Source organism: Salmo trutta, chromosome 34 (assembly GCF_901001165.1).
Source record: "Salmo trutta chromosome 34, fSalTru1.1, whole genome shotgun sequence".
NCBI lineage: Eukaryota > Metazoa > Chordata > Actinopteri > Salmoniformes > Salmonidae > Salmo > Salmo trutta.
The window spans coordinates 36,113,633-36,136,583 of NC_042990.1; positions in this window are offsets into that span (position 1 = coordinate 36,113,633).

Consider the following 22,951-nt stretch of genomic DNA (forward strand, 5'->3'; position numbering starts at 1 on the left):
TGGGTGCGTGCTCCCTCTGCTGTCTCCTAAAGTTCACAATCAGCTCCTTCGTTTTGTTGACTTTGAGGGAGAGGTTATTTTCCTGGCACCACGCTGCCAGGGCCCTCACCTTCTCCATGTAGGCTGTTGTGTTGTATGCAAACTTGATGATTGAATTGGAGAGTGCGTGGCCACGCAGTCATGGGTGAACAGGGAGTACAGGCGGGGGCAGAGCACACACCCTTGTGGGGCCCCTGTGTTGAGGATCAGCGAAGTGGAGGTGTTGTTTCCTACCTTCACCACCTGGGCCAGCCCGTCAGGAAGTCCAGGACACAGTTGTCCAGGTGGAATAGGGCAGTGTGCAGTGCGATGACAATTGCGCCATCCATGGGTCTGTTGGGGCGGTATGCAAATTTAGTGAGTCTACGGTTTCGGGTTAGGTGGAGGTGATATGATCCATAACTAGCCTCTCAAAGCATTTCATGATGACATAAGTGAGTGCTATGGGTCGAAAGTCATTTAGTTCAGTTACCTTTCCTTTGTTGGCGAAAGGAACAATGGTGGACATCTTGAAGCAAGTGGGGACAACAGACTGGGATATGTCTGTAAACACAACTGAGGCCGGCAGCCTTGCGAGGATTAACACCCTTAAATGTCTTCCTCACGTCGGCCACGGAGGACATGAGCTGACAGTCCTTGTGAGCGGCGATGGCCCGTGTCGGCGCCACTGTGTTTCTCTCGAAGCGGGCGAAGAAGGTGTTTAACTCTTCCGGGAGCAAGGCTTTGGTGTTCTCGACGTGGCTGGTTTTCCCTTTATAATCCGTGATTGTCTGGAGTCCCTGCCACATACGTCTCGTATCTGAGCTGTTGAATTGCGACTCCACTTTGTCTCCTTACTGACGTTTTGCCTGTTTGATTGCCTTACGGAGGGCATAGCTGGACTGGTTGTTGTACTCGTCAATGTTCCCAGTCACCTTGCCATGGTTAACTGCGGTGGTTCGCGCTTTTCAATCTATCCACGTTTTTTTGGTTTGGATAAGTTGCAATCGTCACAGTGGGAACAACATCTTCTATGCACTTCCTGATGAACTCAGTCTATAAGTCAATGTATACATTAATGTTATTCTCATAGGCAATGCAAACCATCTGTGCTGCAAGGCTGATTGTGCTGTCTCTGGTACGAGCGGTGGTTGGTCGGTTGGTGGAAACAGGGTTTCCTGCATTCTCTGGTCACTCTGATGAATGGGTGTAGTCTGGGGGAAGTTCTTCATGAACTCATTGGGTGTAGTCTGGTTTTCTAGAAGACCAGCAGTGCGTCACAAATGGCACTCTATTCCAGTAGTGCACTAGTAGTGCACAAGTAGTGCACTATGTGGGGAATAGAGTGTCGTTTGGTTCAAAAGTAGTGCACTATATAGGGAATAGTTTGCCATTTGGGACATAGTCCAGGATGACAATTGCTCAGGACCGTCTCTGTGAAAACTAGATATCTTGTGAAAGAGTCTGACTGTTCATTAAAAAGAAAGGAGGACCAAGGAACTCTTCGTATAATGAATTAAAATGCCTTTATTTGTATGGCAAAAAAAATTCTCCCTGACGAAGGCCATGCAGCTGAAACACGTCGGATTTCTTTAAAACCTTGTTTCTATTGAACATGCCATACAAATAAAGGCATTTTAATCAAGTATATGAAGAGTGACTTGGTCCTCCTTTCTTTTTGATGACCAATTCACCCCTTTTACCAAAGAGCACCTTCTGTCTACCAAAATGTACTATTGTGTACCTCAGTAGCGCTTCCCTTCCTCCTCTTTCTACAGTCTGACTGTTGCTGTGGTTGTTGTTAAGAGCCATGCTGGGTTTAGTAATGAATGGCACAATCCTGTTGTTTGTGTCCCAGTTTTCTGGTGAGGGTGTGTTTTGATGAGATGGTGGTGAGAGGAACATCTCTGCCTGGGCAATGTTTTATCAACGTTGTGGGAGTATATTCTCCCTCTCTCTATTTCACATGCACTCACGCTCACACACAGCCCAGGGAGAAGGTCAGGTCAAATGTAACACGATGGTGAGAGATTGGATCTCACTGTGTGCCCTTCTGTGTCTCACCAACAAGCCATTCAGAACTGAGGAGCCAGTCACTGACGTCTTTCAATGGGTCGTTTCCTTCCTGAAAACCCACAGCTGCTGAGAAACAGTCAGCTACCGCTAAAAACAGCTTTCAGTCACACATTATTGTGAAAGATAACTAAAGCTGCACGCACGCACACACACACACACACACACACACACACACACACACACACACACAAAGAGCCACCGGTCTGTGGTGAGCACTGTAATTTCATTACTTCTCCCTGCCATCCGGAGTGGTTTCGCCTCACTGCCGTATTCTAATCCACGAAAGCTTCCCTGGTATAGCACCATGAGCACCCTCCTACCCCTCTCTCTCTCTTTCTCTCTTTCTCTCTCTATCTCTACCTCTCTCTCTCTTTCTCTCCCCTGTCTCTCTTTCTCTCTCTCTCTCTCTCTCTCTCTCTCTCTCTCTACCTCTCTCTCTCTTTCTCTCCCCTGTCTCTCTCTCTCTCTCTCTCTCTCTCTCTCTCTCTCTCTACGTCTCTCTCTCTCTCTCTCTCTCTCTATTCAATTCTAGGGGCTTTATTGGCATGGGAAACATATGTTAACATTGCCAAAGCAAGTGAAGTAGATAATAAACAATAAAAATTAACAGTAAACATTACACTCCTAGAAGTTCCAAAAGACATTGCAAATGTCATATTATGTATATACAGTGTGGTTAAAGTACAAAATGGTTAAAGTACAAAAGGGAAAATAAATAAACATAAATATGGGTTGTATTTACAATGGTGTTTGTTCTTCACTGGTTGCCCTTTTCTTGTGGCAACAGGTCACAAGTCTTGCTGCTGTGATGGCACACTGTGATATTTCACCCAGTAGATATGGGAGTTTATCAGTATCGGGTTTGTTTTCGAATTCTTTGTGTATCTGTGTAATCTGAGGGAAATATGTGTATCTAATATGGTCATACATTTGACAGAAGGTTAGGAAGTGCAGCTCAGTTTCCACCTCATTTTGTGGGCAGTGTGCACATAGCCCGTCTTCTCTTGAGAGCCAGGTCTGCCTACGGCGGCCTTTATCAATAGCAAGGCTATGCTTACTGAGTCTGTACATTGTCAAAGCTTTCCTTAAGTTTGGGTCAGTCACAGTGGTCAGGTATTCTGTACTCTCTGTTTAGGTTCAAATAGCATTCTAGTTTGCTCAGTTTTTTTGTTAATTCTCTCTCTCTCTACCTCTCCCCTGTTTCTGTGTCTCTCTCTGTGTCTCTCTCTGTGTCTCTCTCTGTGTCTCTCTCTGGGTCTCTCTCTGTGTCTCTCTCTGTGTCTCTCTCTCTCTCTCTCTCTGTGTCTCTCTCTCTCTCTCTCTCTCTCTGTCTCTCTCTCTCTCTCTCTCTCTCTCTCTCTCTCTCTCTCTCTCTCTCTCTCTCTCTCTCTCTCTCTCTCTCTCTCTCTCTCTCTCTCTCTCTCTCTCTCTCTCTGTGTGTGTGTGTCTCTCTCTGTGTCTCTCTCTCTTTCACTCTGTCTCTTTCTCTCTTTGTCTCTCTCTGTGTCTCTCTCTCGGTGTGTCTTTCTCTCTCTGTCTCTCTCTGTCTCTGTCTCTCTCTGCCCTGAACATCAACAAAACATAGACGGGGCGTTACGGTATCACCATTCTGTGCAACAAAGATAGATCATCGTTGTAGTCTTACCTGTATAAATAAAGGTGAAATAAAATAAACATTGAAACCCCATTCAGTCATAATATTGACTACGTTTTTGTTTGGTCAGTTATTTTCCAAACCTGAGTTTGTAAAGAGGACATTTTGATACAGAGGCATGGAATCCAATCCAACCCGTTTAAAAACATGGAAAAGCAAACAGCACTTCTTCTGATGAACATATCACAGCAACAGCAACAGATAAGAGTTTCAGCATTTCACTTCCTGGTAACAATATTTACCTATTGATTGGATGACAGTTTCCTTGGAACTATGTTATGGACATACGATAACAGTTCAGAAGTACAGTACATTTAGGAATAGTACAGCATAGTACATTACAGAAGTAAAAAATCAGACGCACCTCTGAAATACAGTAAAATGCCGACAATGTGTTGCTGTTTGCAGTTCTCAAGTAAAAGTCACTTGCTTGATTATATAAGATTAACCTGCTTCAATGAAATAATGTTTGACAGTACTTCCCATTCACAATGGTTTATTCAATGTTCCTAAAAATAGAATGGGATTGTTTACTGTGAAACAGTATATTTCCCCCTATTTTCTTCTGGGGCCATGTTATTTTTTATCTGCTACGTATCACTGACTGACCAAACTTTTCTTCTGCATCCCAAATCGCACCCTATTCCCTTTACAGGGCTCTTACTTTCCCCATAGGCCCATAGGGCTCTGGTGAAAAGTAGGGTTGCAAAGCTACCCGTAATTTCCCAAAGTTACCGGAATCTTCAGTAATTTCGGTAATTAACAGAAAATCTATGGCAATCTATCGTCATTTTGGTAATTTATACTTGAATAAAACATTTTTATTCATATATCGTATAATTTTTTAAATATCCGTGTCATATTGTTTCTTGTAGATAGACCATTATGGTTCAAGAGTATTTAACCTAATTCATGAAAAAAGCTTCTAATCAACAATGGCATTATTTTCAATTAACTCTGCAAATCTTCCAACTATTTACTTTTTTCACAACTGCCACCAGTTTGACGCCAAAACCTTGACAACAAATACATACTGATAGTAAAATAAATACAAATCGAAGGATATTTCATGCTGAAAACACTCATACTAAACACCAATGGTATTTACTAAGTTGATTTGTATTTGGGACAATGTTGTATGGCTTTGTCATTCTACTTTTTTACTTTTAAATCATCTTATTTGATTATTTCATGTCCCGAGACACCTGTGATAATCTGAAGTACCCAAAAGGGCCACTAGATGTCTTGTGATAGATTACATAAAATCCTTGAAAGATACCACAATTCTGGTAGTCTACTTGTAAACTTTGCAAGTCTCCAGTAATATACCCTCCCTTTGCAACACTAGTCAAACGTAATGCACTATAAAAGGAACAGGGCAGGACGTAGCCTTCCTTTACAATCCTAATCCCCATCAAATTGACATCACAATAGACTTTCCAGAAGCTTCTCCTGGACTCTAGACAGATGCTGTGGAGTTAAGAGAGAGATCCAAGTAACAAAAGCTGTAAAATAGACAAAACTTTATAGCAGAGGAAAAAGCCATTTGGAAAGGAATTCATATCAGGCATAGTGCCTGGATTTAGCCAACCATTTGTTTTTGCTATTGAGTATATCTGGGCACGGAAACCGTATATAATGTTTATGTTCGTAGGCTTCTGACCACGGAAAGGGATCACTCTTTAGTGTTTCTTTCAGCAAACATGTCTGTCATCAGAAATCACTTTATATTTCCAAATCACGGACCAACGCAAGTTTCGAGCCAGAACTGTGGGAAATATTCCGGGAAGCAATGCTTTGTCACAACAATACTTATTCATATCAAATATACCTATTTGAAATTCAGGAACACATCATACCATATTCATTATGTTGACTTACTGCTGCTCATCATACACTACGATCTCTTATCAAGATCCATTGTTGTGTATCATGGCTAACCTCAGCACAACCCATCCCTCATCTCTTATGAATAAAATCACTGGGCTCGTTTTCACTGGGTATCTCAGAGTCAAATGGCTGATCTGGGATCAGATCCCCCCCTCTCGTCCATGTAATCTTATTCATTATATTCTATATTTAAAACTGATCTTAGATCAGCACTCCTACTTGTTGTCTTAGGTCTAGTGTTGTGTTGTCTCTCTTGTCGTGATGTGTGTTTTGTCTTAAATCTTTATTTCATTTATTTTTATTTTTATCCCAGCCCTCGTCCCCGCAGGAGTCCTTTTGTCTTTTGGTAGGCCGTCATTGTAAATAAGAATTTGTTCTTAACTGACTTGCCTGGTTACATAAAGGTTGAATAAAGGTTACATAAAGGTTAAATAAAGGTTAAATAAAGGTTAAATAAAGGTTGAATAAAGGTTAAATAAAGGTTAAATAAAGGTTAAATAAAGGTTAAATAAAGGTTAAATAAAGGTTGAATAAAATAAAAAGGTATTGAAATAACTCTGAGATGATTTATTTAAAAAATCGGTCCTAGGTCTGTTTCTTCCCAGCGTAAAGCCAGTAGCAAAAACCCCATTATTCTCTGAGACTGGCTGACTGCATCGCCTCATCAACTAACTGGAGGAGTGGCCATTAAACTGTAGAGAGGCCTGCTTTTCCCCAGTCAGCTAAAAATATGGAATCCTCATAAAAACACTACATTGGGCTGAACCAGCACAGAGCTTGTTCCCTACATGGATAGCTGTCCCCCAAATGAAACCCTATTCCCTATATAGTACACTACTTTCGACCAGATTCCTATAAACCCTGGTCAAACGTAGTGCACTATGTTACGAATAAGGTGCCATCCTGAGACACAGCCATAAAGGTAGGATGAAAACAGGGCACGGTACCAGCTGTAAGACCCCTGAGAAACAAAATGTTAATCCTGACCTGATGTAACCTGGTGTGTGTCCCATATGGCAGCATATTCCCCACATAGTGCGCTACATAGCTCCCCTGTGGTGCTGAGGCTCCATGATATTGCAACTCCACTCTGGTTGCCAGCTAACTAACAACCCCCCACCGCTAGACCTCACTCTGAATCCAACCAGACTTCTTCAACATCTCAGAGGCTAGAACATAGGAACGCCATGTAACAGCATAAACAAAAATAGAAAGAAAAATATATAGATTTTACACGCGTTCTAGGAATACCTCAGTGAGAGCCTTTAGGGTCAACCATGCTAATCTGTCAAGGATCTTTAGATGTGTAGAGCCACAGGGCAATCTATAGTTTATTTACATCTGTGAGGAGACATTGCTCTTCCAACATTTCCCCACTGACATTCAGTCTGCACGTGATAGGTTTTCTGCATGGTTTAGCGAATTACTCCAGATGTTTGATGTTACACAGAAACTTTACGAACCTTTGAAATATAAGCTCATGTACGCTCCTGCTTGCCTTGGTCAGCCGATCAGACTGATACATGCACTTCATAGACGCCTTGGTCAGCCGATCAGACTGATACATGCACTTCATAGATAGGACAGTATTACCTGATTCGCCCAATCTTTGTTGTTGCCAAAAGAGAGACAAAGTCTGACCCCAGCCAATTCATCTGATTCGTTACGGATACAATCATCCCTGTTACAACTATTTCTATTCATATAGTGTGTCCCAGTAGACTATCCTTTGTTCAGACTGTTGTTTGGACTACCCAGTGGACTATCCTTTGTTCAGACTGTTGTTTGGACTACCCAGTGGACTATCCTTTGTTCAGACTGTTGTTTGGACTACCCAGTGGACTATCCTTTGTTCAGACTGTTGTTTGGACTACCCAGTGGACTATCCTTTGCTCAGACTGTTGTTTGGACTACCCAGTGGACTATCCTTTGCTCAGACTGTTGTTTGGACTACCCAGTGGACTATCCTTTGCTCAGACTGTTGTTTTTAGTCCTCGGGGTGCATTGGAATAATGGAGAGTTTATCAGAGAACATTTCCCATAGAGATAATGCAATCCTGGTGCTGTGCCAAATCATTGTCATGCAAAGCTCAGATAACTCTGTCATTTTGGATATAGCATTTCACATCATGATATTCCCTGGGTTCACTGAGGAGCATAAAACAGTATTTCAGTGTGTCATCATTCCAAACCCTACAACAAACATGACAATAACCTTATCAGTCAAGCAGCTTTACTGCCTCCACGTACTGGTATACCTACACTGCTATCTCATTGGTTTGTTTTAAAGTCTTTACCCCAATACATTACCACCCACAGCACTACACTGTACAGAAACATCTTTACCCCAATACATTACCCCACACAGCACTACATGTACCTGATGCTCCACATGCAAGTCAGTAAGTTGTACAGTACTACACTCTTTACCTCACGTCTTCTTAACCACTTGGGGTGATCCACCTCTCCATTGATTGTTGTCTATAGTGGTGGAAGTTATGTTTCCCACCTGACTCCACCTCAACCCCACTCTGCAGTCAGGTCAGAGTAGACCCGGTCCATTAGAGAATGTACAGCATGTTGCGCTCTCCCAACAACGGCTAGGCAGCAACATGAGGACTGTATCCTAAATGGCATCCTATTCCCTTTATAGTGCACTACTTTTGACTAGAGCCCTATGGGGAATAAAGTGCCCTTTGGGATACAGATGAACTATTTTATCAACCCACAGTTCACCTCAGTGGTTGAATGTAATGCTGTAGAGATCCATATCACATACTGTAGAAAACTTCTGAGTCAAGACTACCCTGGCTTCTGTTTCCGTTCTGTCTGCTCAGCTTCTTGGTGCAGATCAAAACCGTCTTTGAGGAGCAGAAAAGTGGGTCATGGAGGCCATGCTGCTCTCTTTTTGAGCCAGTCTTTACCCCTCACGGCAAGGCTCCAGCCCAGCCAAATGTTACTCCCCCTGGCTGACAGAACTCAGAGGATAGGCTCGCATCCTCAATCCTTGTCATAGAAATGGGGAAAATGTTGAAAAATAATGTCCAGGTCTTGAGAGAACTGTGTTAACGGAATCCTCAGAGGACGGCTGGAATTCATACCTGATTTCCTCCTTTTATGAGACTAATCTTGGAGCAATCATATGGTCTTATCTAACCCAGCTGTCAGGATGCCTCTATAACAGGAAAAAGGGTTCTAGAAAGCCAACCAGCACACTGCTATGAAGCCATGTTTTCTTTAGACAGTTGTTTAAGGTGAACAAGTATAAGTTAAAATGGAGGCGGAAGAAATGGCAGCAGTTTTACGGGCGCCCAACCACCTGTTTTGCACTATCGGTTAGAGCCTGTGTAACAGTATAGCTTCCGTCCCTCTCCTCGCCTTGAACCAGGGACCCTCTGCACACATCAACAACTGACACCCACGAAGCATCATTACCCATCGCACCACAAAAGCCTCCTTGCAGAGCAAGGAGAACAACTACTTCAAGGTCTCAGAGCGAGTGACGTCACCCGATTGAAACGCTATTAGCGCGCACCCCGCTAACTAACTAGCCATTTCACATCGGTTACACTCACCCCCCTTTTGACCTCCTCCTTTTCCGCAGCAACCAGTGATCCGGGTCAACAGCATGAATGTAACAGTATAGCTTGTCCCTCTCCTCGCCCCTACCTGGGCTCGAACCAGGGACCCTCTGCACACATCAACAACTGACACCCACGAAGCATCATTACCCATTGCGCCACAAAAGCCACAGCCCTTGCAGAGCAAGGGGAACAACTACTTCAGGTCGCAGAGCGAGTGACGTCACCCGATTCAAACTAACTAACGAGCCATTTCACATCGGTTACACTCACTGTAAGCATTTCACCTGTTCTATTCGGCGCACGTGACAAATAAACTTTGATTTGATTTGATTACAGTTTCTTAGGCCATGTGGGCTGGGCATCCTGAAGGTAAATAAATAAATAAAATCAGGTGCCAGATTTGGTGGCTGAATCTGTCACATCTAAATATGTTGATTATGGGACATTCATTGTCCATTAAGTTTTATATGACAGTTGTCCTGTGTGTCATTACTCTCTTCCAGACAAAGGGAAATCCCAAAGCCTCAGGCTCACTGTCTGGTCCACCGACCCAGGCTATGTCCCAAATGGCACCTTAATCCCTATATACAGTGTCTTCGGAAAAAGTATTCTGACCCCTTGACTTTTTCAGTATTTTGTTACGTTACAGCCTTATTACCAAATGGATTAAATAAATAAAAATCCTCATCAATCTACACACAATACCCTATAATGACAAAGTGAAGACAGGTTTTTACACATTTTTGCAAATCTATAAAAAAACAAAAACACAAATATCTTATTTACATAAGTATTCTGACCCTTTGCTATGAGATTTGAAATTGAGCTCAGGTGCATCCTGTTTCCATTGATAATCCTTGAGATGTTTCTACAACTTGATTGGAATCCACCTGCGGTAAATTCAATTGACTGGACATGATTTGGAAAGGCACACACCTGTCTATATAAGGTCCCACAGTTGACAGTGCATGTCAGAGCAAAAACCAAGCCATGAGATCGAAGGAATTGTCCGTAGAGCTCCGAGACAGCATTGTGTTGAGGCACAGATCTGGGGAAGGGTACCAAAAAATGTCTGCAGCATTGAAGGTCCCCAAGAACACAGTAGTCTGGCCAAACTGAGCAATCGGGGGAGAAGGGCCTTGGTCAGGGAGAACCCAATGATCACTGACAGAGCTCCAGAGTTCCTCTGTGGAGATGGGAAAACCTTCCAGAAGGAAAACCATCTCTGCAGCACTCCACCAATCAGGCCTTTATGGTAGAGTGGCCAGACGGAAGCCACTCCTCAGTAAAAGACACATGACAGCCCACTTGGAGTTTGCCAAAAGGCACCTAAGACTCTCAGACCATGAGAAAAAAGATTCTCTGGTCTGATGAAACCAAGATTGAACTATTTGACCTGAATTCCAAGCATCACGTCTGGAGGAAACCTGGCACCATCCCTAAGGTGAAACGTGGTGGTGACAGCATCATGCTGTGGGGATGTTTTTCAGCAGCAGGGACTGGGAGTCTAGTCCCTTGAAAAGTAAAGTACAGAGAGATCCTTGATGAAAACCTTCCTCAGAGTGCTCAGGTCCTCAGACTGGGGTGATGGTTCACCTTCCAACAGGACAACGACCCTAAGCACACAGCCAAGACAATGCAGGAGTGGCTCCGGGCCAAGTCTCTGAATGTCCTTGAGTGGCCAAGCCAGAGCCCAGACTTGAACCCGATCAAACATATCTGGAGAGACCTGAAAATAGCTGTGCAGCGACGCTCCCTATCCAACCTGACAGCTTGAGAGGATCAGCAGAGAAGAATGGGAGAAACTCCCCAAATACAGGTGTGACAAGCTTGTAGTGTCATACCCAAGAAGAATCTATGCTGTAATCGCTGCCAAAGGTGCTTTAACAAAGTACTGAGTAAAGGGTCTGAATACTATAAATATTAGCAAAAGTGTCTAAAACCTGTTTTTACTTTGTCGTTATGGAGTATTGTGTGTAGATTGTTCAGGAAAAATAAACTGTTTAATCAATTTTAGTAGAAGGCTGTAACATAACAAAATGTGGAATAAGTAAAAGAGTCTGAATACTCTCCGAAGGCGCTGTAGAGCACTACTTTTGACCAGATCCCTATTGTAGTGCACTACATAGGGAATAGGTTGCCATTTGGGTCGCAACCCCCATTCTTCCAACACACACTGTCCCCTGTCTCAGGCTGTCTGCAGAGTCCCATGTAGACACCCACAGGAGGCCAGTGGTTAATAGACACAGTGTGTTTGGTCCCAAGCAGAGACATGTATATCCACATTAATGTTATTGAATGGCTCTGGCCACAAGCTTTGGCTGTCAATGAGTGTTGTCCTGTGGGTCTCTGAGTCACAATGAACAGACGATGTGGTTTTTAACCAGGAACTAGGAGGCGTTTTGCTAGTTTTGATTTACAAAGCATTCCATTGGATTAAATCTAAGGAGAAGTAATCACTTACATCTGTTTTCATATCAGTTTATCTGTGTCACGTGTGCTCCCTCTCTGGCCTCTAGGTCACCAGGCTGCTCCCTCTCTGGCCTCTAGGTCACCAGGCTGCTCGTTATGGCGCACACCTGTCACCATCGTTACGCTCACCTGGACTCTATCACTTCCCTGATTACCTTCCCTATATATGTCACTCCCTTTGGTTCCTTCCCCAGGCGTCAGTGTTTCTGTTTCAGTGTTGTGTTTATTTATTAAAACACTCACTCCCTGAACTTGCTTCCTGACTCTCAGCGCACATCGTTACAATCTGTTTCACTGACCACAGTTACATGCACACAATAATGGGATTATTGTGGGTAGTAATAATAGTTTGTTTAAAACATTTAAATGCTTTGCAAGAAGAATGCTGTCCCGAATAATCCTGTTACATCTGAAATCAGACTACCTGATGGGACTTTTGATAAATGCAGAAAATCGGCAGTCAAAATAAACGTTCTACCACAGTGACTGTTATTTCTGCGAAATCTTTTTTTATTCTGACTATGTACAGTTTGTATGTGGAAACTCTTTCTGAGATGCATACTTTCAGTTTTTACGAACTCACTTCACTCGTAATAGAGGGATGCCCGCTCGGCTGATGCTAGCTCATGCAGAGATCAAATACACCGCTGGAACACCGATTAAGATGTTTGTTCACATGTCCTAATGATTTGAAACATTGCTCAGAAAACCAGGTGCTTTAATCAGCGTATGCTTACTTAGATTATGACCTTACTATCTCCATACTCAGCCTACTGCCGTAATTAGTTTAATATCTAATTATTAGTGTAATGTAAACATACTCATTAAAACAAAGCACCAAGGTTTCATCCCAAATGGCACCCTTTTCCCTAAATAGCGTGTTACTTTTGACCAAAGCCCTATTGACTCTGGTCAAAAGCAGTGCACTACATATGGAATAGGGTACCATTTGGGACGCACACCAAGTCAAGGTTAAAGGTGGGTCCTGAGGCAGAGAGAGATGTGTTTGTTTCCTTCGCGCCTCTATCGCCTCTTGCACCTGTGTTTGTGTTACTTAAGCAACATGCAGAAGATGTTTGTGTTATTAGGTAACAAGCAGAAGATGTTTGTGTTATTAGTCAACATGCAGAAGATGTTTGTGTTACTAGTCAACATGCAGAAGATGTTTGTGTTACTAGTCAACATGCAGAAGATGTTTGTGTTACTAGTCAACATGCAGAAGATGTTTGTGTTACTAGTCAACATGCAGAAGATGTTTGTGTTACTAGTCAACATGCAGAAGATGTTTGTGTTATTAGTCAACATGCAGAAGATGTTTGTGTTATTAGTCAACATGCAGAAGATGTTTGTGTTACTAGTCAACATGCAGAAGATGTTTGTGTTACTAGTCAACATGCAGAAGATGTTTGTGTTATTAGTCAACATGCAGAAGATGTTTGTGTTATTAGTCAACATGCAGAAGATGTTTGTGTTACTAGTCAACATGCAGAAGATGTTTGTGTTACTAGTCAACATGCAGAAGATGTTTGTGTTATTAGTCAACATGCAGAAGATGTTTGTGTTATTAGTCAACATGCAGAAGATGTTTGTGTTACTAGTCAACATGCAGAAGATGTTTGTGTTACTAGTCAACATGCAGAAGATGTTTGTGTTATTAGTCAACATGCAGAAGATGTTTGTGTTATTAGTCAACATGCAGAAGATGTTTGTGTTATTAGTCAACATGCAGAAGATGTTTGTGTTATTAGTCAACATGCAGAAGATGTTTGTGTTACTAGTCAACATGCAGAAGATGTTTGTGTTATTAGTCAACATGCAGAAGATGTTTGTGTTATTAGTCAACATGCAGAAGATGTTTGTGTTATTAGTCAACATGCAGAAGATGTTTGTGTTACTAGTCAACATGCAGAAGATGTTTGTGTTATTAGTCAACATGCAGAAGATGTTTGTGTTATTAGTCAACATGCAGAAGATGTTTGTGTTACTAGTCAACATGCAGAAGATGTTTGTGTTACTAGTCAACATGCAGAAGATGTTTGTGTTATTAGTCAACATGCAGAAGATGTTTGTGTTATTAGTCAACATGCAGAAGATGTTTGTGTTATTAGTCAACATGCAGAAGATGTTTGTGTTATTAGTCAACATGCAGAAGATGTTTGTGTTACTAGTCAACATGCAGAAGATGTTTGTGTTATTAGTCAACATGCAGAAGATGTTTGTGTTACTAGGTAACATGCAGAAGATGTTTGTGTTATTAGTCAACATGCAGAAGATGTTTGTGTTATTAGTCAACATGCAGAAGATGTTTGTGTTACTAGTCAACATGCAGAAGATGTTTGTGTTATTAGTCAACATGCAGAAGATGTTTGTGTTACTAGGTAACATGCAGAAGATGTTTGTGTTATTAGTCAACATGCAGAAGATGTTTGTGTTATTAGTCAACATGCAGAAGATGTTTGTGTTATTAGTCAACATGCAGAAGATGTTTGTGTTATTAGTCAACATGCAGAAGATGTTTGTGTTACTAGTCAACATGCAGAAGATGTTTGTGTTATTAGTCAACATGCAGAAGATGTTTGTGTTATTAGTCAACATGCAGAAGATGTTTGTGTAACTAGTCAACATGCAGAAGACGTTTGTGTTACTTAAGAAACATGAAGAAGATATTTGTGTTACTTAAGAAACATGCAGAAGATGTTTGATTGTTAGGTTCCTTGTTAGGCCTGTAGCAAAGCCTACAATCGGTTGGTCAAATTTGTTAGGTTCCTTGTTAGGCCTGTAGCAAAGCCAACAATCAGTTGAGAGATTTGAGATTTTTTTTCGTTCCTTGTTAGGCCTGTAGCAAAGCCTACAATCGGTTGAGAGATTTGAGATTTGTTAGGTTCCTTGTTAGGCCTGTGGTAAAACCTACTATCGGTTGAACAGATTTGTTAGGTTCCTGTTAGTAAAAAGATTTCCGACTAGAACTAACTGATATCCTGGGAATGTACAGAATGTTGTCAGGTTAATGTGTGGAATTGTCTTTTAGAAGATTGACTGTATTAAAACCTCTTACATCTAGATGTTCCTCTAGCGGAACGCCTCACCAATATCCAATGGTAGAGCGTGGCGCGAATTACAAATACCTCAACAATCCCAAAACTTCAATTTTTCAAACATATGACTATTTTACACCATTTTAAAGACAAGACTCTCCTTTATCTAACCACGATAAACGCTCACAAAAAACATAACAATTATTTTAAGAATTATAGATACAGAACTCCTTTATGCAATCGCGGTGTCCGATTTTAAAATAGCTTTTCGGTGAAAGCACATTTTGCAATATTCTGAGTAGATAGCCCGGCCATCATGGCTAGCTATTTTGACACCCACCAAGTTTGGCACTCACCAAACTCAGATTTACTATAAGAAAAATTGGATTACCTTTGCTTTTCTTCGTCAGAATGCACTCCCAGGACTTCTACTTCAACACCCAATGTTGTTTTGGTTCCAAATAATCCATAGTTATATCCAAATAGCTGTGTTTTGTTCTTGCGTTCAAGACACTATCCGAAGGGTGACGCGCCGGCACGTATCGTGACAAAAAATGTCTAAATATTCCATTACCGTACTTCGAAGCATGTCAAACGCTGTTTAAAATCAATTTTTATGCGATTTTTCTTGTGAAATAGCGATAATATTCCAACCGGGAGACGTTGTATCCGTTCAAACACTGAAAGAAGTAAAATGGAGTCGTCACATGCACGCGCGCACCAGTGTCATTGTTCTCAGAACGACCACTTTCCAAAACCCCTACTGTTTTTCGCCCAGGGACTGCAGAGTTATCATTCCACGTTCTGGTGCCTTCTGAGAGCCTATGGGAGCCTTAGAAAATGTCACGTTACAGCAGAGATCCTGTATTTTTGATAAAGAGGCTATAGAAGGACAAGAAATGGTCAGACAGGGCACTTCCCATATATAATCTTCTCAGGTTTTGGCCTGCCATATGAGTTCTGTTATACTCACAGACACCATTCAAAGAGTTTTAGAAACTTTGGGGTGTTTTTTATCCAAATCTACTAATTATATGCAGATTCTAGTTTCTGGGCAGGAGTAATAACCAGATTAAATTGGGTACGTTTTTTATCCTGCCGTGAAAATACTGCCCCCTATCCTAAACAGGTTAAGCCTTTTAGAAGATGGTGGGATTGACTGTATTAAGCCTGTTAGAAGATGGTGGGATTGACTGTATTAAGCCTGTTAGAAGACGGTGAGATTGACTGTATTAAAAATACCAATGAAAGTCAGGAGTACCCATCCTCTGTGACAACTGAAGTTCAGGAAACCCTCACTCTCACATGGAAGCGAAAACTACTCAAAGGTCAACCCAAAGGTCAAATGTAACACGATGGTGAGAGATTGGATCTCACTGTGTGCCCTTCTGTGTCTCACCAACAAGCCATTCAGAACTGAGGAGCCAGTCACTGACGTCTTTCAATGGGTCGTTTCCTTCCTGAAAACCCACAGCTGCTGAGAAACAGTCAGCTACCGCTAAAAACAGCTTTCAGTCACACATTATTATGAAAGATAACTAAAGCTGCACGCACGCACACACGCACGCACGCACACACACACACACATACACACACACAAACACACACACAAACACACATACACACACACACACAAACCAGTGAATCATCATGCTTGCCTAAACCACCACACTGCTGTGGCTCTCCCACGATACAACCCAATGCCAGGTGTTGAATAGCCTGCTTTGCCCCAGTCCTACCAGTCTAATGGTAGAGGGTGGGCCCCAGTCCTACCAGTCTAATGGTGGAGGGTGGGCCCCAGTCCTACCAGTCTAATGGTGGAGGGTGGGCCTCAGTCCTACCAGTCTAATGGTGGAGGGTGGGCCTCAGTCCTGCCAGTCTAATGGTGGAGGGTGGGCCTCAGTCCTACCAGTCTAATGGTGGAGGGTGGGCCTCAGTCCTGCCAGTCTAATGGTGGAGGGTGGGCCTCAGTCCTACCAGTCTAATGGTGGAGGGTGGGCCCCAGTCCTACCAGTCTAATGGTGGAGGGTGGGCCTCAGTCCTACCAGTCTAATGGTGGAGGGTGGGCCTCAGTCCTACCAGTCTAATGGTGGAGGGTGGGCCTCAGTCCTACCAGTCTAATGGTAGAGGGTGGGCCTCAGTCCTACCAGTCTAATGGTGGAGGGTGGGCCTCAGTCCTACCAGTCAAATGGTGGAGGGTGGGCCTCAGTCCTACCAGTCTAATGGTAGAGGGTGGGCCTCAGTCCTACCAGTCTAAAGGTAGAGGGTGGGCCTCAGTCCTACCAGTCTAATGGTGGAGTGATGAGCCTCAGTCCTACCAGTCTAATGGTGGAGGGTGGGCCTCAGTCCTACCAGTCTAATGGTGGAGGGTGGGCCTCAGTCCTACCAGTCCAATGGTGGAGAGTGGGCCCCAGTCCTACCAGTCTAATGGTGGAGGGTGGTCCTCAGTCCTACCAGTCTAATGGTGGAGGGATGTGGGTTATTAGTCCCTCTCCTATGATTTTATGATTTTAATTCAGATCCCCCTTAGCTGTTGAAGAAGCAGCAGCTAGTCTTCCAGGGGTCCACATAATACATAGAACATGACCAAATACAGAATACTAATTGAAAAGAACAGCAACACACATCCAAACTAAGAACACCACAACCCCCCTCCCCCCAAAAATTAAAACATAAAATAATGAAACAAGAAAAAAACATGAAAACAAATACAAATAACATTTTTTGAATCGTCAATGATCACCGAGGTAAATTATTAATTTACATATTATCATGTCCTGACCCTAGTAAGATGTCATTTTCTATAGTAGAGTAGGTCAGGGCGTGACAGGGGGTGTTTTGTGTGTTTCTATGTTTTCTATTTCTTTGTTTAGTTCTAGTTTTTCTATTTCTATGTTGGGGTTGTTTGGGGTTGAACTCCAATTGGAGGCAGTTGGTCCTCGTTGCCTCTAATTGGAGATCATATTTAAGTAGGGTTTTTTTCTTCCTGGGTTTTGTATGTAGTTGTTTTCCGTTTTGTCTATGTACCTGATGTTGGCTGTCGGTTTTGTTATTTTGTTTAAGTGTTATTATTAAAAGGAAATATGAGCACTTTACACGCTGCGCCCTGGTCCCCTTTAGACGACCCGTGTTACACATACGTATTATTTACAACATATTATACATGCATGACATTTTTTATTGTTCATACATGAACAATATCGATCTTAGAGTATTATCTAAAGCATGGCTGTATTACAGTATGACTAGACAAGAATACAGCAATACATGTTGTCTTTTTTTGTCTCTATCAGGGCTTACAGATGCCGATCACAAAATTCATGTAATTTTTATCACATGAAAAACCAACCTCATATTCTCAGTGTGAGAAAAAAAACCTTCCAGCAGAAGAGCATAGACGTTCCACTCCATAGGTTGCATGGACAATCCCTCCAGCCAACTGGGCTGCAGTTTACTGTTTAGTGTCTTGTATATGGAGAGAGATGTGGAGGAGATGAGCTGTTGTCTCAGAGACAGGAGATGTGGAGAAGAGGAGCTGTTGTCTCAGAGATTGGAGATGTGGAGCTGTTGTCTCAGAGATAGGAGATGTGGAGTTGTGGAGGAGAGGAGCTGTTGTCTCAGAGACAGGAGATGTGGAGGAGAGGAGCTATTGTCTCAGAGATAGGAGAAGTGGAGTTGTGGAGGAGAGGAGCTATTGTCTCAGAGATAGGAGATGTGGAGTTGTGGAGGAGAGGAGCTATTGTCTCAGAGATAGGAGATGTGGAGTTGTGGAGGAGAGGAGCTATTGTCTCAGAGATAGGAGATGTGGAGTTGTGGAGGAGAGGAGCTGTTGTCTCAGAGACAGGAGATGTGGAGGAGAGGAGCTATTGTCTCAGAGATAGGAGATGTGGAGTTGTGGAGGAGAGGAGCTGTTGTCTCAGAGACAGGAGAAGTGGAGGAGAGGAGCTGTTGTCTCAGAGATAGGAGATGTGGAGTTGTGGAGGAGAGGAGCTATTGTCTCAGAGATAGGAGATGTGGAGTTGTGGAGGAGAGGAGCTGTTGTCTCAGAGACAGGAGATGTGGAGAAGAGGAGCTGTTGTCTCAGAGACAGGAGATGTGGAGGAGAGGAGCTGTTGTCTCAGAGATTGGAGAAGTGGAGGAGAGGAGCTGTTGTCTCAGAGATTGGAGAAGTGGAGGAGAGGAGCTGTTGTCTCAGAGACAGGAGAAGTGGAGGAGAGGAGCTGTTGTCTCAGAGACAGGAGATGTGGAGGAGAGGAGCTGTTGTCTCAGAGATTGGAGAAGTGGAGGAGAGGAGCTGTTGTCTCAGAGACAGGAGATGTGGAGGAGAGGAGCTGTTGTCTCAGAGACAGGAGATGTGGAGCTGTTGTCTCAGAGACAGGAGAAGTGGAGTTGTGGAGGAGAGGAGCTGTTGTCTCAGAGAGGCAGCTCAGAAGAGAAAAACACATGTTGGGGATGACTGGGCTGGGGCCCCCTAAGTTCACAAATAATTGATTCTAATATAGGCCTTGTAGAAGACCGGTTTCCCTCATACATTTTTTTTTCTGTGGCTTTGGTACCAGTAAATTTGATAATTTCAATATTGTATCAAAGATTTGTCTTAATCTTGTACCAAAGGATAAACCTTTATAAATTACAATTGTATGGGTCTTTCTGGCTCAGACAAAGCTGCTTACTTACAATGACTGTGTAATGTAGTATGATAATACATACACATGCCCCAGGTGTGCCCAGGCAAATCAACTATGAGAGACCATTTTAATAATCAGTGTCTGATATGTGATAAGGCTCTCTCCAGCGTAAAACCGTAGAACCTGTGGTGCTGAAAGGTCATATCGTAGTATGCTGTGATCACTACAATCTGGATCCTGCGCAGAGAGCGGGAAAGATCTCACGTTTGTAATGTTCCCAATGGTCTGCCCATGACATCACAGACAGGGACTATTCCCATTCCCCTCTCTATCCTGGGAATAACAAACAAAAAGATTCCCTACCCTGCAGAAGAGAACGTAACCGTACACCGATCCACTTTAAAACACAAGATAAGGTGTCTGCCTGTCCGGCACTTGGTTATTAGTCGATCCACAGGGTCCTGAGGGAGCCTGGTGGGAACACAAAGGATGAGTCCCAAATGGCACCCTCTTCATCTATATAGTGCACTACTTTTGGTCAGACACCTATGGGCCCTGGTCAAAAGGCAGCTCACTACATAGGCAATAGGGTACCATTTGGGATGCAGACACGGAGAACAGGGATGACATATAGGTTGTGACATGTGTGTCCCCCCCCTTGGTAATAGGGATTAGTATAGGTGTGGTGAGGAGCATGGATGACTGTCACCCAATACAGCAACGTCCGTTGGATGTCCCAGGTGTCTGGTGACACATGGTACGGAGGGACATTCGGTTTGTTCGGATGAATCACAGGCTTATGGAGTAGAGAGACGGCAAGTGGCATGATGTCATGACTCGGGTCAAGTGTCACGTCATACTTCGTGTGACACTCTGTGACACATCGTACTGCACTGACAAAGCCTTCGGCATTTAGTCTGAGCCCAGCAAGAGTATAGCTGTGTTGTGTTTGTATGAAATAGTGTGTAAGCATGTTCTATAATGTAGATACATGGTGGTTGTTTCTATGTGAAGTTGACCTGTTTTTCTAAACCTCTGTTTGTGTGTTTGCAACGTATGAAGTGAAAATGTAATCTACAGTCTAGACATGTAGCTATGGAGAGTCTGTGAAACATACAACCCAATCTCTCCCCTCCCAACCATCCCCCCCTGGCCCCCAATTCCCCTCCTCTCAACACATATCTATCTCCCACACCGCTCCTCTTCCAGACAGACAGACAAGCCCTGAGGATCAGTCTCTTCACCTCAGACTGACTGACTGACTGACAGCACACCATGTTCCCATAACCGCTCTGGGACTACACACTACGCTGGGAGTATGTTTTCAGAACGTTGTTGTTGAGCTGGCAGACTAGAAAGATGTTGTGTGTCACAAATGGCACACTATACCCTACGTAGTGCACTACAGCGTAGGGAACAGGGTAGCCCTTTGAGATACAGGCATGGTTTCCTTTCTGATGTCTTCTTCTGTGAAGGTCAGCAAAGGTTATGGTGCTGCAGACGTTGCCACGGTGATGACAGGAAGGAGTCTGACATGGCTATTTCCCACAGCTGCACCGTGTCCGTGTCCGAGCTGCCGTTTCATAGAAGCCCAGCGTGACAGAGGGAGAGAAACCGTCTCACAGTGTGACATCATCGCTGCATGGTAACACTGGTTGCTAAAAAAATGAAATAAAATCAAGTCAAATATAAAAACACTTTTGATGTACTGAAAGAAGGCATAGGTTATATAAATGAACATGTACTTTCTCTCTGCACAAAAACTACTACAGAATTGATGGAAATGATTACTGGTAATAGTGTTTGATTGAAGAGCTATACAGTCGCTATAACAGTTATGGATCTCTCAGCCATATAACAGACCAACATGTTAGATGAGTCCTGGCCATAGAAACTGTACAGTTATGGATCTCTCAGCCATATAACAGACCAACATGTTAGATGAGTCCTGTAGAAATTGTACTGTTATGGCTCTGCTCTCTCAGCCATATAACAGACCAACATGTTAGATGAGTCCTGTAGAAACTGTACAGTTATGGATCTCTCAGCCATATAACAGACCAATGTGTTAGATGAGTCCTGTAGAAACTGTACAGTTATGGATCTCTCAGCCATATAACAGACCAATGTGTTAGATGAGTCCTGGCCATAGAAACTGTACAGTTATGGATCTCTCAGCCATATAACAGACCAACATGTTAGATGAGTCCTGTAGAAACTGTACAGTTATGGATCTCTCAGCCATATAACAGACCAATGTGTTAGATGAGTCCTGGCCATAGAAACTGTACAGTTATGGATCTCTCAGCCATATAACAGACCAACATGTTAGATGAGTCCTGTAGAAACTGTACAGTTATGGATCTCTCAGCCATATAACAGACCAACATGTTAGATGAGTCCTGTAGAAACTGTACAGTTATGGATCTCTCAGCCATATAACAGACCAACATGTTAGATGAGTCCTGGCCATAGAAACTGTACAGTTATGGATCTCTCAGCCATATAACAGACCAACATGTTAGATGAGTCCTGTAGAAACTGTACAGTTATGGATCTCTCAGCCATATAACAGACCAACATGTTAGATGAGTCCTGGCCATAGAAACTGTACTGTTATACAGTCCGTCATCCAGATCTGGTGTGAGAATATTCGACCTACAGTAGCCATTATCCTCTACTCATCTTCTTAAGCAACTCTTGTACACTATTGGCTGGCTGGGGCAATTCTTTTAAACCATTGGCTGGCTGGGGAGACGGGTAGTTTCTCCAGATGATGCTACCCAGACGTTTGTAATTCCTCATGACACAGTTTTGGCCTGTCCTGCTGCAGGAGATTTACAAGTGGGAACGAGACATTTACGGGGGACGCGGTGAGAAATCTAGGCAGCGTCCAAAACAGTCACCTTATTCCTATGTAGTCCACTATTAAGGGCCCCCGGTCAAAAGTCATTTTAGTCTATTCAACTCCGACTTTGCTAGTTCCATTCTTTGACTTTTAGATTTATGTGTATTGTTGTGGATTGTTAGATATTACTGAACCGTTGGAGCTAGAAACACAAGCGTTTCGCAACACCCGCAATAACATCTGCTAAACATGTGTATGTGACCAATAACATCTGCTAAACACATGTATGTGGCCAATAACATTTGATTTGATTTGAAGCTGTGCACTATATACAGTACAGAGACAAATCTATATGGTGATAAATGACCTGAACTGATCTGATGACAATAGATAGAATGAGAAGTTTAACATTAATGTTACAGTCTTGTATTATTCGTCCTTTAAACTACTACTCTAGTTTAATGGTTATGGCCATTAACAATCACCCATGTTAGCAAACTTATTTTCATTTCAAACTTCACATTTCTCTAAGATAGGCTACTTATCGTAATGAACGATATCAGCAAAAATGCCTGCGATAAGTGGTCGGGGTGGTCGGTGTCAATCATTTTGGGGTTTATCGTCCCAGCTTTAATACATAGTAAATAGGGTGCCATTTGGAATGCTGTCCTGGAGAGAACTATGGGGTTCACTGGAGAATATTGGGGGATGGGGGATCCAATCCTCATTCTTCTGTCCGTGGATTT